Below are 13,625 nucleotides of genomic sequence, written 5' to 3'. Positions count from 1 at the left end.
TTCCAGTTATTAGTTTCAGCCTATAAAGCCCTAAAAGGTTTGAGTTCCGGTTATGTGATGCACGACCTCTCTCCCTGGCCCATCCTGCTATGACAGGAGATTCGTGAAGGTGCTCAGGCTGGACACACTTGAAATAATGGAGGGTTTGTAGGCCAGACATTCTCTATGAAAGACTATGGAATCTGGGTTAGCGTTTCTCTCTTTGGTACCTTCTGGACACACTGCAAAGCCCATCTTTTCTCACGGGCATTTAGGGAGATTGGAGATCTATAGCGGGGGGGGAGGGGGGAGGGACTGGAGACCGACAGTAACAGGTGTCTGAAGTCATGGTTGTGCAGTAGTCTTGTGGGAGAGTCTGTTAACTGGAACATGTGTGATTGGAATAACTAATGCACTTGAGAACTGGCACAAACAGATTAGGGCTGGAATTTTTGAAAGTGCCTAAGGGAACTGGATGCCTACCTTCCTTAGATACTTTGGGAAATCCCAGCCCAAATGGTTAACAAGAGGATCTCCTCTTCCCTTCTGGCCTCTCCCTAGATTTACTAGACACATCTCTCTTTAAGTATTGTAGAAAGGGGAGTTGTGTTCCCCCTTCTTATTCCCCTTCAATGGGAAACCTGAACCCCTTACATTCTGGCCAGAAGGTAAGAATGCCAGCAACGGAACCACCCCAACATTTAACAAGTATGTCTCCACCATTCTTGTTCTTTATATTATGAAGAAATAAGCTGGCATCTCTTTAATCTGGGAAAGCTTACAATAAGATGGATAAATACATATAATTACCTAAGGAGAGACCAAACTCCAGTGAATACAATACATGCTGTGAGACAACCCTCCATTAAAAGCCTCCTTGTTTAAACTTCAATATTTTAGCAATAATGACAAAGAAACACCATGAAAAGCATTTATTTTTCACTTTTTATTTAATCCCCTCTAATATATTCATCAGATAATTCCTTTTACCTTGAATTTCCCTCCCATTCCATGCCCAAGTTCATGTTTCCAGCTCTCCTAGTTAAAGTGGATCCCAGAGCATTACTAGCAGAAATTTTCCACTCTTGTAATCTGCATTCTCTCTTCCTACCATTGTTGTTTTACTGACCTGCACAGTACAGTACAGAACAACGTACACTTGAGAGGCAACAGGGCTGTGTTCCTAGCACACACAATCCTACCATGAGCAGTAACAAAAGAACAATGGTATTTACATACCACAGTAAAATGTATACAGAAGGGGCCTGGCCAACTGCTTGTACAGACTGACAAATTCCTCACAATTTATGTGCCCTGTTTTGCTGATCTACTTCTCCAGCTTGGCGAGCTGCCACCGAGAAATCCACATGAAACGGGGGGAGGGGAATCCCCATTAAACCAGGTGCTGTATTTTATATGTGTCCATGTGTATACGCGTGTGTCAACACACACACACACACACACAATTAAGAGGCTAAGGAGGGGAGTTGATAAAACAAGTCCAGAATATAATATCCATGACACACTTTAAATGTCATGTTTTCATATTTGTATTCCAAACTGGAAAACAGAAATAACCGGGGGCAGGGTGGGACCAAAGGGTAGGAGTTGAGGGACTGGCTTTTTTTTATTGTTCCCTTCAGAGATTAGATTTGGGCTGATTGCAAACATCAGCATTCTGCACTTTCGAGGGAATTAGTTTTCTCTTCCTTCCATCCCCTCCCCCCCGCCCCCAGTAAACAGTGCTGAACTGATGATGCAACATTCAGCTTTAATATGCTGAAGAGGCCCCAGCTAAGGTTGCATTATTACCAGCAGCAGCCTACTATCCAGAACTATTGTGTTGAGCAGATCCTAGAATGTTTCCCTAGAGAAGGAACAATCATTCATTTTCACTGTCTGCCAATGTAAAGATGTGGCTAAAAGAAAAGTTAGATTCTGCACAGGAGGAATTAGCATTGGACACTTTGACTGATGTGTGGGTATAGAATTTAGTTACCATCAGGGCGATGTTTCAAAGAAAACTAAGGGTCTCAATTAGTGGAAATGCATTCTACAAAGCACTCAGTAAAACAGGCCCACAGGTAAAGACTAGACTGGTCTAAACAAAACACCCTGACCTGCACATGCCCTTACTTCGGACCTCCTAAACCCTCAAAGCTGGATCCAGAGCCAAATGTCACATATGGCTCCTATCTTTATGATGGGATGGGCCAAAATAATGGATCCATGCATGCCCTCTTGAACTCCGGAGTGTTTGAAATCCAGACCCGAATTTTGCAGCTTGGGTCTATTAATAATGATAACACTGAAAACATTGAAGTCAATGGGCCAAGTGTGCATTGTCTCACTGGACTTGATTCTCGTTTTACATTAAAGCCACTTTGCACCACTCTGGCGGTATAATGTGGCCTTACAGGGCACGTAAATGTAATTTATGTCCACTTTAAGACCCCTTTATACTGACAAAGTGGTGCCAAGGGGCCTTAGTGAAAAGAGAATCAGGTCCAATGAGACTATTCACAGCCATAAGAACTACACGGGGCAGCAAGTGTTTGTGGGATCAGACTTGCATACAGTACTGATAGGCCCAAATCCAGATTCTGTCCTGTTTTTATTCAGTCCTTACTCAGGGATACTTGTTCCTGAATTTGTGCTAAGCAAAAACCAAGTAAAGAATCAAAGATTTGGCCTATTTAAACTAGTCCCTAGATTCATTTACTGTATAGTCCTTAGGGTACTCACAGAGGTGCATTGAAAATAACGTTATTTCCACAAGAGATTTATCATTGCTGTGTTATTGCCACAGTAGCCATGTCATTACAATCAGATTTATATCACCATAAGAAAGTGGTTCCTTAGAAATTAAACAGCATTCCCCAATGGGATAATTTCTCCTGCTAAATTCCCACATGCAAATAACAAAAGCCACAGGTAAATTTACTGCAGAAATTCAGACAACAGAAGACCTATTACTGTCAAGCTAATGACTACTATAGCTGCCAGAAAAAATAACAAATATAGATCAAGAGCTGAAGTTGCCTAAAGATTCAGATAGGTGCCTAGTGAAATTTACAAAAGCACCTAAAGGAGTTAGCTGCCTAATGCCCATTGATTTCAATGGGAGTTAGATGTCTAACCTGCTTAGGTACTTTTGTAAATCTCCCTACGTGCCTATCTGCATCTTTAGGCACCTAAATCTCTTTGTAAATATAGTCTCATCTTACTACACCAAATACCAAAGACATTGACAAAGATACTTATGCGTTGCTATCAGGGTTAAGCCAGGGTGTTATAGTGTGTCCGCACCAGAGCACCCCCTTTCAGCACTGTGTGGTGAAGCAGCAACGCAGCCTCAGTTTTCCAACTGCTCTTCTGCTGCTCCACACCCGTGCTCTAAGACAGGGGTAGGCAACCTATGGCACCTGTGCCGAAGGCGGCACACGAGCTGATTTCCAGTGGCACTCACGCTGCCCGGGTCCTGGCTACCGGTCCGAGGGGGCTCTGCATTTTAAATTTAATTTTAAATGAAGCTTCTTAAACATTTTAAAAATCTTATTTACTTTACATACAACAATAGTTGAGTTATACATGATAGACTTATAGAAAGAGACCTTCTAAAAACGTTAAAATGTATGACTGGCGCGCGAAACCTTAAATTCAAGTGAATAAATGAAGACTCGGCACACCACTTCTGAAAGCTTGCCGACCCCTGCTCTAAGGCCTTCTGGATTGCAGAAATTTAGGTCTCTGGCTAGGCCACTTACAGTTCTACCCCTTCGGGTAGTCAAAGTCCAAACCAGTATGAAGCAACATAAAGTCTTCCCTTTCCTCTGGTAGATCTGCGAGGCACCAGTCTTCGCCAGTCCCACAGTGAGAGCTCCACATCTGCTCTCTCTACCTCCTCCCCTCCAAGGGAACAAGGCTCTTCTTTTTTAACACCCTTCCTCGAAGCCTGCCTCTTGCTCCAGGTATCTCAATTTGGGCTCATTGGGCCTTCAGTAGCCCATTAACCCCTTCCTGCCTTGCGTGGAGGCTTATGTGCCCCATTATATATGCATATTAAGGTATTATGGAAGAAATAAAATATTTCAAACCATCCTTCAGGTAGGGGTGTGTGTGTGTGTGTGTCTGTCTGTCTCTCTCTATATATAGCTTTAAAGATCTGTGGCAGTTGGCCCAAATAATCCACCCTCTTTGCAATCTCCCTCATATAACCAATAAAATAATTGCATACAAATTAGGTGTAGAGCTAGGGAGGTGATTGGTTGAGCCATCTCGCAATTGTCTCGGTCTCTTGGCATGGCATAGATACATGTCTTGCTGTCACACAGGTGTAATTTGTAAACTCAGAATGGCTGAGAAGTTAACAAACGGATGGTATCAGAGCATGAAACCCAGTGGTGATTCAACCCGGTGATATTCTGAATAAGACGACCTCTCAACCATGCTTGTAACTATTTCCATCGCTTCACACTGGCTCAGAGATTTTGGGCTTCAGAGTGACACAGATACACAAAGTAACAAGTGAATCTTTTTTATTTATATATATATAAAATCTGTGTAACCAAATGGGAAGCAGGTGTCAGTCAAGGGAAATCCGTCTGATCTAGACCAGTCCACCGAATAACCAGACATCTCACAGTCTATTTACAACAGAAGTTTTCAACTGGGGTGGCAGAGGGGTGTCCCCCTGGGGCATGCGTCAAACTTTCTACGGGGGTCAAAGCAAGCCTTCTAATTCAGAAATGTATGCCACTCACTCCAATTTGGCCTAGCTACACCTTTGTCATGATCCAGTGGGAGCAGTGGTGGAGGCAGACAAGGAGGAGGACAGGGCTGGGGACCCATGCAGGTCAGGGCTGGGATCCTGGGTGGATCACTCCACTCGCTGCCCCAGCTCTGCACAGTGCTGCTGCCTGCACTTTACCCTGTTAGTGCTGGCCTCGCACTTCAGCCAGTTGGCACAGGCCAGGCCTGGCCCACCGAGTGCATTGGCTCCTCTGTGGCCTCAAGGATTTTGCCTGCTCTGCATCATTTAATTTGTGCTGGGGCTTGCCAGGGCAGAGCCCCAGCACCTCTGGGCCTGGCAGTTCATAGCGCCCACACCTCTGGGCCTGGCAGTTCGTAGCACCGGCACCTCTGGGCTTGCTGCATCAGTTCTGAAAGTAAAAAAAATTGCTTGATCCCTGGCACTTCTTATGAATTAAGCACTGCTTCTCTGGCTATCTGGCTGCACCAGGGGATGACCTCAGGGCGTCCCTAGTAAGTGGGGTGGTGATGGGGGCAGGGGGTGGAGCTTGTGCCTCCCACAGGGCACAGGAATAGAAGAGGGGAGGCCCAGTGGCGCTAGCTCCCCAGAGACTTCAGGGATCTCTGAGCTGGGGTAGCCTCTGGGGCACAGAGGCTTGGATCCCACCACCCTACCCTGGGGATTGGAGAAATGAGGGGGGAGTATCCAGCCCCCGTTGTAGGGTAAAGAGCCCTGCTGCTAACTTGACATCTAGTCAGTTACAAAACAAAAGTTAAGGTCCTGCACTCCCCACCTCTGCCTTGAGGGCCCCTACTCTGCAACATGACCTCTCCTCTGCCTTGAGGGAACCTCTACACACACCTGCCACCTGCCAATCATGATGGAGAGGTAGCTGGCTGGGCCCAGTTGGAGTGGTATTGCAATCCTGTGTGCCAGGCAGTATCCTTGTCACTTCTGAGGAGAAGTAGGGGGAGGTGAGGGCGTCAAGTTAAAAAAATGCTAAGGGGGGCATGATTCAAAAAAGGTTGAGAACTCCTGCTTTAGAACAAGCATGGGAGAGATTAGAAAGGGTCCCTACAGCACACAGATTGTCTGCACGAAGCATAATTTCCCACCCCTCGTTCTGAGCACCACAGCTACCTCCCTCCCCTGAATCTGAGGGTTATTTGTTATCTCTACTCGGGCTATAATAAACAGTTACAAGCAAAGGGAGTGCCCATGCCTTGTGCCTATAAAGGTTAAGGGTTCTAGTGTGCATTTAAGGCACATCTGCACTTGAGGGCAGTGAGGTGCCTCAGCTGGACACATTGCTCCCTGGAGCTCTGGGTCTGCAGCATGCAAGTGACCGTCCAGATCTGCAGGCTGGTATGGAGGCATGGGATCACGCCTTGTGTCTTCTGCAGTGATTAGTTCCACTAGCGCTTTTAGCCTCATGCTGCCTATGCTCAGGTGAGTGCAAAGGTTGCAATTTGTACATCCACCCTGGGGCAAGTCACAATCTGGCCCTGAATGCTTCCCCTTGAAGTGTTCTTTGCATCCATGATGGAACCTCATGATCTCCATAATTCCCAACCAACCCCTTCTTGAACTCCACTCCTGGCTCCTTCTCCTGCAACTCAGCCATCATTCTTCTGCAAGTGCATTGCAGTGAATTGATTCCTGGATATTGCAGTGCCCTGAACTTTTGTCTTCTGAACTAATTTCAGTCATTTAGATGTCTGTACTGTTTTACTTAGTCTGGGATGCAAGCCAGAAAGAGTGGAATGGAGAGATTCAGCAACTCATTTACTCTTTGCCTTGAATGCCTGTCTGGCTTTTGCACCAATATTTACTTTCTGGCTCATGAGGACTGCATGGGATTCCCTTTGGAGCCCATCAGTGCTGTTCCTTAATTGGAAAAAGGGGTCACTATTGTGTAACATGAGATATTCCCTGTCCCCAAGGGTTGAGCAGGTAGCCCAACAACCCTACAAGTTTTCTTATTTTGTTTTTACGCCTAAATTCCATTCCACAATAGCAATGTGATGATCTAGGCATTGCACTCCAGAGGTGAGACAGACATTAAAGAGGAACAGGCAGGGCGTTTCAGCTGATTTTTTTCAGATAGTTAAGTAACTTGGTCTTTGTTTTCATGCTCAATAAAAACACTCAAGGTGTGCTATAAATTATCATTCATAAATGTATGCATTCCATGTTGCTGTGTCAAATATACTGAATCTATAAATATATATTGTGACAAAGTTCCTCCTCTATCTAGGTGGGTCCTGCGCTTATTAGCGGATTTTCTTGCCTCAGAGATTCACCATGTGGGTTGGGGAACAGCCCAGAGACCTTCCCCTCTGGAAGAACCCACAGTCCAGGTCAATTGGGAGGTTTGGGGGGAACCCGGGCCCGCCCTCTACTCCGGGTTCCAGTCCAGAGCCCTGTGGACTGCAGCTGTCTATAGTGCCTCCTGTAACAGCTGCATGACAGCTACAACTCCCTGGGCTACTTCCCCATGGCCTCCTCCAAACACCTTCCTTAGTCTCACCACAGGACCTTCCTCCTGGTGTCTGATAATGCTTGTGCTCCTCAGTCCTCCAGCAGCACACCCTCTCACTCTCAGTTCCTTGCGCCTCTTGCTCCCAGCTCCTCCCACTCACACCACAAACTGAAGTGAGCTCCTTTTTAAAGCCCAGGTGCCCTGATTAGCTGCTTTAATTGATTCTAGCAGCTTCTTCTTAATTGACTCCAGGTGTCCTAATTAGCCTGCCTGCCTTAACTGGTTCTAGCAGGTTCCTGATTACTCTAGTACAGCCCCTGCTCTGGTCACTCAGGGAACAGAAAACTACTCATCCAGTGACCAGTATATTTGCCCTCTACCAGACTCCTGTACCCCACTGGTCTGGGTCTGTCACATATCCCTCCCCCTTGCTCAATGCCAAGGGGTTGGGCAGCTTGGGACGCCAGACAATGCACACGTGACAAGCCATCGGCGTTGCCATGATGGCTCCTTGCTCTGTGTTGCACACAGAACTGGAAAGGTTGGAGGGATAAGAACCATCTGGTCACCCTTGTGTTCTTCTCCTTGTTCCGCTGCATCCATTGAAGGGGGGCATGGTTGGTCACGAGGACAAATCAGCGCCCAAGCAGGTAGTAGCGCAATGTTTCCATGGCCCATTTTACAGCAAGGCATTCTCTCTCCACCACTGCATATTTTTGTTCCCTTGGAAGGAGTTTCCGAATGAGGTATAGAATTTGGTGTTCCTCCTCCCCGACCATCTGTGATAGAACGGCCCCCAACCCTACTTCTGATGCATTTGTCTGCAGGGTAAACTCCTTGGTGAAATCAGGGGCTATCAGTACGGGGTTACTGCAGAGGGCAGTCTGTAGGTCTGTGAATGCTTCCTCTGCTGTGTCAGACCATCTCACCAGATCAGGTCCACAGGCTTTCACTAGGTCTGTCAGGGCGCTTGCCCTTGTGGCAAAGTGGGGGATAAATCGTCGGTAATACCCCACCACACCTAGGAACGCCCGGACTTGTTTCTTGCGACTTGGTCGGGGCCAATTTTGGATGGCCTCTAACTTGTTCACTTGGGGTTTTACCAAACCTTTTCCCACAATGTAGCCAAGATATTTGGCCTCTGTAAACCCCACAGTGCACTTGGCAGGGTTTGCTGTAAGGCCAGCTCGCCTGAAGGTATCGAGGACTGCCTCCACCTTCTCCAGGTGGGTTTCCCAGTCTGGGGTATGAATGACCACATCATCCAAGTAGGCAGCAGCATAACTGTTATGTGGGCGTAATAGCTTGTCCATGAGGCGTTGGAAGGTAGCTGGGGCCCCATGTAGTCCAAAAGGGAGGACAGTATATTGAAAAAGACCCTCTGGTGTAGAGAACGCAGTCTTTTCCTTTGCGTCTTCCGCAAGGGGAATCTGCCAGTACCCCTTTGTCAAGTCTAGGGTAGTCAAGTATCGGGCGTTACCCAGACGGTCCACTAGCTCATCTATGTGAGGTATGGGGTATGCGTCGAACTGGGATACTTCGTTTAGTCGCCGGAAGTCGTTGCAAAATCTTGTGGTGCCATCAGGTTTGGGCACCAGCACGATTGGGCTGGACCACTGACTGTGGGATTCTTCGATGATCCCCAACTCCAGCATTATTTTACTTCTCCTTTTATTTCCTCCCTTTTTGCCGTTGGCACCCAATAGGGCCTCATTGTTACTCTGGCCCCAGGGTTTGTAACGATGTGGTGATATGTCTCGGTTGTTCGACCCGGTTTTGTCGAGAACACATCTTGGTTCCAGAAGATTATCTCAGACACCTCATTCTTCTGGTCTGGTGTTAAATCGGGAGACACTCTAACCTGTTTGGAAGGCTTGTTTTCCTGGGTTAGGTCTTTTTGGACCGCTGTGCATGCCTCTTGTGCATGCCAGGGTTTCAGAAGGTTAACGTGATAAATCTGTTCTTGTTTCCTGCGTCCTGCCTGCCGCACCTTGTAGGTTACTTCCCCCACGGGTTCAACCACCTCATAGGGCTGTCCTCTCAAAGGCCAGAAGATATGCCTCTACATCATCCTCCCATGTCATTTTCTGCAGCCAATGGCTGGCCCATATGAGCCGCGTCCCATCATGGCTGCGATTCAGCTCTGTAAGGGACTTTACCTGGTTTACCAGTTCCTGCAACATAGCTCGGTCTTGAGCAGCCTGGTCCATCAGCAGGCGATTAGTCTCTTGCTGCAGCCACCCTGCCTCCTGTTGGGCGGCTGCCTGGACACAGGTAGCCTCCTGCTGGGCCGCCGTAGCATGTATCAGTGCCCACACTACGTCATCCATTGTGGTGAAAAAAAATTAAACCCTCTCCTTTTGTTTTTGTTTTTTTTTTAAATAACCCTCCTTCCACCATGCTGTGCACCCCAAGATCCCACTCTTGACACCAGTGTGACAAAGTTCCTCCTCTATCTTGGTGGGTCCTGCGCTTATTGGCGGATTTTCTTGCCTCAGAGATTCACCACGTGGGTTGGGGAACAGCCCAGAGACCTTCCCCTCTGGAAGAACCCACAGTCCAGGTCAATTGGGAGGTTTGGGGGGAACCTGGGCCCGCCCTCTACTCCGGGTTCCAGTCCAGAGCCCTGTGGACTGCAGCTGTCTATAGTGCTTCCTGTAACAGCTGCATGACAGCTACAACTCCCTGGGCTACTTCCCCATGGCCTCCTCCAAACACCTTCCTTAGTCTCACCACAGGACCTTCCTCCTGGTGTCTGATAACGCTTGTGCTCCTCAGTCCTCCAGCAGCACACCCTCTCACTCTCAGTTCCTTGCGCCTCTTGCTCCCAGCTCCTCCCACTCGCACCACAAACTGAAGTGAGCTCCTTTTTAAAGCCCAGGTGCCCTGATTAGCTGCCTTAATTGATTCTAGCAGCCTCTTCTTAATTGACTCCATGTGTCCTAATTAGCCTGCCTGCCTTAACTGGTTCTAGCAGGTTCCTGATTTCTCTAGTGCAGCCCCTGCTCTGGTCACTCAGGGAACAGAAAACTACTCATCCAGTGACCAGTATATTTGCCCTCTACCAGACTCCTGTACCCCACTGGTCTGGGTCTGTCACAATATGTTTCTACCTACAAATATAGACAGAAAAGGAAGGGCAAATTGGAAAGAGTCTCTCAGGTTTTTAATATGACGCCTACGACCATAAAGTGAAATCCTGAACCCATTGAAGTCAATGGGTGTTTTGCTATTGTCACCCTGGATAGTTCAGTCGTAGACAACTACTGCCTAGTGTCAAATCTTCCGTTCCTGAGCAAGTTCACAGAGACATTAGGCGAAGGCCAACAACAAGCTCTTCTAACTGAAGCTAACATTCTCGACCTGATGCAATCTGGATTCAAGCCAAGACATGGAACTGAAACTGCTTCAATGGCACAGATGTAGGATCTCCCGCTGTCAATAGATACAGGGTAGACAACCATTCTCATCCTCCTGGACCTATCGGCAGCATTCAGCCCTGTTGACCATGAGGCAATGCTGTCTTACCTGAGAGAGATGGCAGGGGCCTGGGTGATGTGCTAAAATGAGACCTTTCTGGAGAGATGCACCCAATGAGTAGTGATGGGAAACTGCACCTCGACCATTAGACCCCTCACTGATAGTGCTCCACAAGGATCAATTCTCTCTCCTGTCCTTTTCAACATCTACATGCAAACACTACGTGAACTGGTCAGATGGCATGGGCTGAAGTGCCAGCTGTATGCAGGGGATTTGCCCAAGGTCACCACGTACGGCCACATTGCTACCACCACGATGCCCCAGTGCTTAGCTACCACAAACATCAAATCTATCTATCCTCCATTCTCTATATTGACTTACTGTTGAATTTCAAACAAAGTTAAGGTCTCTGATCTTATCTTTGAGGCACTCCATGGCCTGGGCTGAGGATATTTGAAAGCTTGCTCACAGCTCCAGGACAAAGACTGTGGTACATTTCTGTGGCACAACAGAACTCTCAACAATAAGGGTAATGCTCACCTGTGTGGGAAACAGAACTTTCTCAGTGGCCTGTCTGAGCCTGTAGAATGAACTCCCCCATGAACTAGGGACCATTGCAAACCTCACCACCTTCCACTACTAGTGCAAGGCACATTTGTTTGACCTTGCTGTCTCTAACATAGCAACTTGTATATTAACCCCCCCCTTCCCCCCTCCAAAAAAAGGGGGAAGGGGGAATGAGAGAACACACAATACATGACAGACGTTAGTCACTAAATGCACTACAGGAAGGCGCTCCGATACTACAGTGATCAGTGTGGTATTAGAACCTATATAGAATAGGAGTTTTCCCATTGACTTCAGTGGGGCCAGAATTTCACTTACAGTATCTAAGCCCCCCACCCCAAGATACACCTTGAATGCCTGTAGCCTATAAATTTCATTGTAGGTCAGATGTTCTGAGTTTTACTCCATTAAGTCCCAATCCTGCAAAGGGATGCACTGCACATGGTGTGGATCCCTGCATCTGTTCAAAATCTTGTTGATTTCAGTGGCACCCTGCCCATGAGCATGCTTTTGCAGGATCAGGCCCTTAGCTGGTAGCACAGAAAGGGGCCTGATACTAACATTCAGATTTCCCCATTCCATGGACCATCAAGGATATTCAGATCCAAGGTTTGGTTTCAAGCCAAGTTAGAGAGCAGAGTTCACTGCAAAATTTGGGTCTGGATTCTGAACCTCCCAATGACTGCAGGTAGGGGGTTTTGGAATCTGGGTTTGGTACCATGTTTAGTAACCTATTTACAAAGGGGAAACTGTGAACCTTCCAATAGTATCTAGAGAATGACCCCAAAGAAGAGTGGGTTACACAGACAAAAAGGAGATCCGATAGCTGTGGTAACATGCACGGTACCTGCCCAATTAATAACTGTCTCTCTTCTTTTTATTCTTTATTGAGCTAATACAACCGCCTGCCCCAACATAAGTATAAAAGGAAATATGCTCCCTCCCCATTCCTCTACAGACGCTGCCGCGGTCATGTTGACATATAACAGATTCCACAGCTATAGCTGCTATATCGAGAACTGCCTGTGCCAAGACTTCCTATTGTGTGCCTTGCCCTCCCTCTCCTCTCTCCCCTCCCCTCCTGATATCCAGGAAGAACAGTCCCAGCCTATTACCCAGTCAGTACACATGCTAACACTTCACCCTCATGAATCTTTCATGGCACTCCAGAAGATTGTTCAAGCATACGCCACAGGGCCACTGCAGGGCCGCCTGGATCAGCTAGAGCTGGATAAAATAGGAGAAGGCAGCAGCGGCTCAGCACAGTGCCTGCCAGGTCCAAGTCAGTGAGGGGTGATTAATTGGGACAGGTTTAAGCAATGTCTTCTAGGTAGAGTGCTCTGCAGCCGGCTACACAGAGAGATCCTGCCCGCTATGGCACGTAGCTCCTCATTTGCAACGTTCCGGCTTAGTCTCACAGAGAGGAAAAAACAAAAAAATTAAACCTCAAGCCTTTCAGCAAAGCCAAGCAAGCTAGGAAACAGCAGTTAGCAAACAGCGCTTAGTTCTGCATCCTGGCAGCGTGTGGCTGGCTGGTACCCCGATTAGCACGGCATGTTCATTACAAGCACCACGATGGGCTCTATTCCATCAAACCACATACAACGCTTTCCTCCCCCTCCACATGCAAACGGGTGGGCACTTTGTACCAGGAGGGATGGAAACAAAGAACATCGGGTTTGAATTCTCATGCTCATTTAAAAATATCAGCAGGAACTGACCCTCTTTATGGTGTGTTTCTGAGTTATGTAATTCGGCAGCCGAACTGGAGGGCAGCCCTTGATCCCGAAAGGCAGCATGCGACTCAGGAATCAAGTGCCACAGTGGATTAGCTTATGCGTCTGCAAAGGCAGGCGAACGATGGCCAAATCCTCCCAGCCCCTATCTCCCCCCAAACATCTTCAGAGCCTATACATGTTTGTGCAGCACTCAAAACAACAACAAGAAAAAATTATTCCTCCAAATCACCCCTCTCACCAGTGAATGAATAAATACAAAGCTGTATCGAAGCACAGAACACATCGGTGATAGCTCAGGACAACGTACCTTATTCAGGGAGTAATGACAAAGCCAGAGCTATGGGTGTTGTTTTGCTTCTTTTGCCTTAGATTCAGATTGTAAACGAGGGGCAGAACTAACCATCTCTAGAGGATGACCCTTCCCCCGCCCATTTGAAAACTATTTAGTCCCTGCCTCCTCAAGTGATTGACAAACATCCAGACCAATTGCACCATACACTGCTCCTTTGGGGCTACGAAGCCACATTACAGGTAGGGCCTTTGCTACACATTGCGCAGGTCTTTTAATGCCACTGACATGGACCACTCACCAGTGCAATGTGTATATCTCACACCCAGACTTAGA

General features: G+C 47.4%; 1 protein-coding gene across 19 annotated transcripts in view; it reads right to left on the bottom strand.

The window, feature by feature from the left end:
• Positions 1–13,625, bottom strand: part of TNRC6C (trinucleotide repeat containing adaptor 6C) — a 380,854-nt gene that overhangs the window by 287,976 nt on the left and 79,253 nt on the right. The window contains exon 1 of one of the 19 annotated variants that reach the window (XM_065562722.1): positions 13,308–13,379. The exons of the other annotated variants lie outside the window; for them this stretch is intronic. The gene's annotated coding sequence lies outside the window, so the exon portion shown is untranslated. Of the gene's footprint in view, positions 1–13,307; positions 13,380–13,625 lie in introns of those variants that run through there. 19 annotated transcript variants of the gene reach the window in all.

This window comes from Chrysemys picta, chromosome 12 (genome assembly GCF_011386835.1).
Source record: "Chrysemys picta bellii isolate R12L10 chromosome 12, ASM1138683v2, whole genome shotgun sequence".
NCBI classification, from domain to species: domain Eukaryota; kingdom Metazoa; phylum Chordata; order Testudines; family Emydidae; genus Chrysemys; species Chrysemys picta.
The sequence above is the reverse complement of the archived record's forward strand: the minus strand, read 5'-3'. Positions and strand labels throughout refer to the sequence as shown.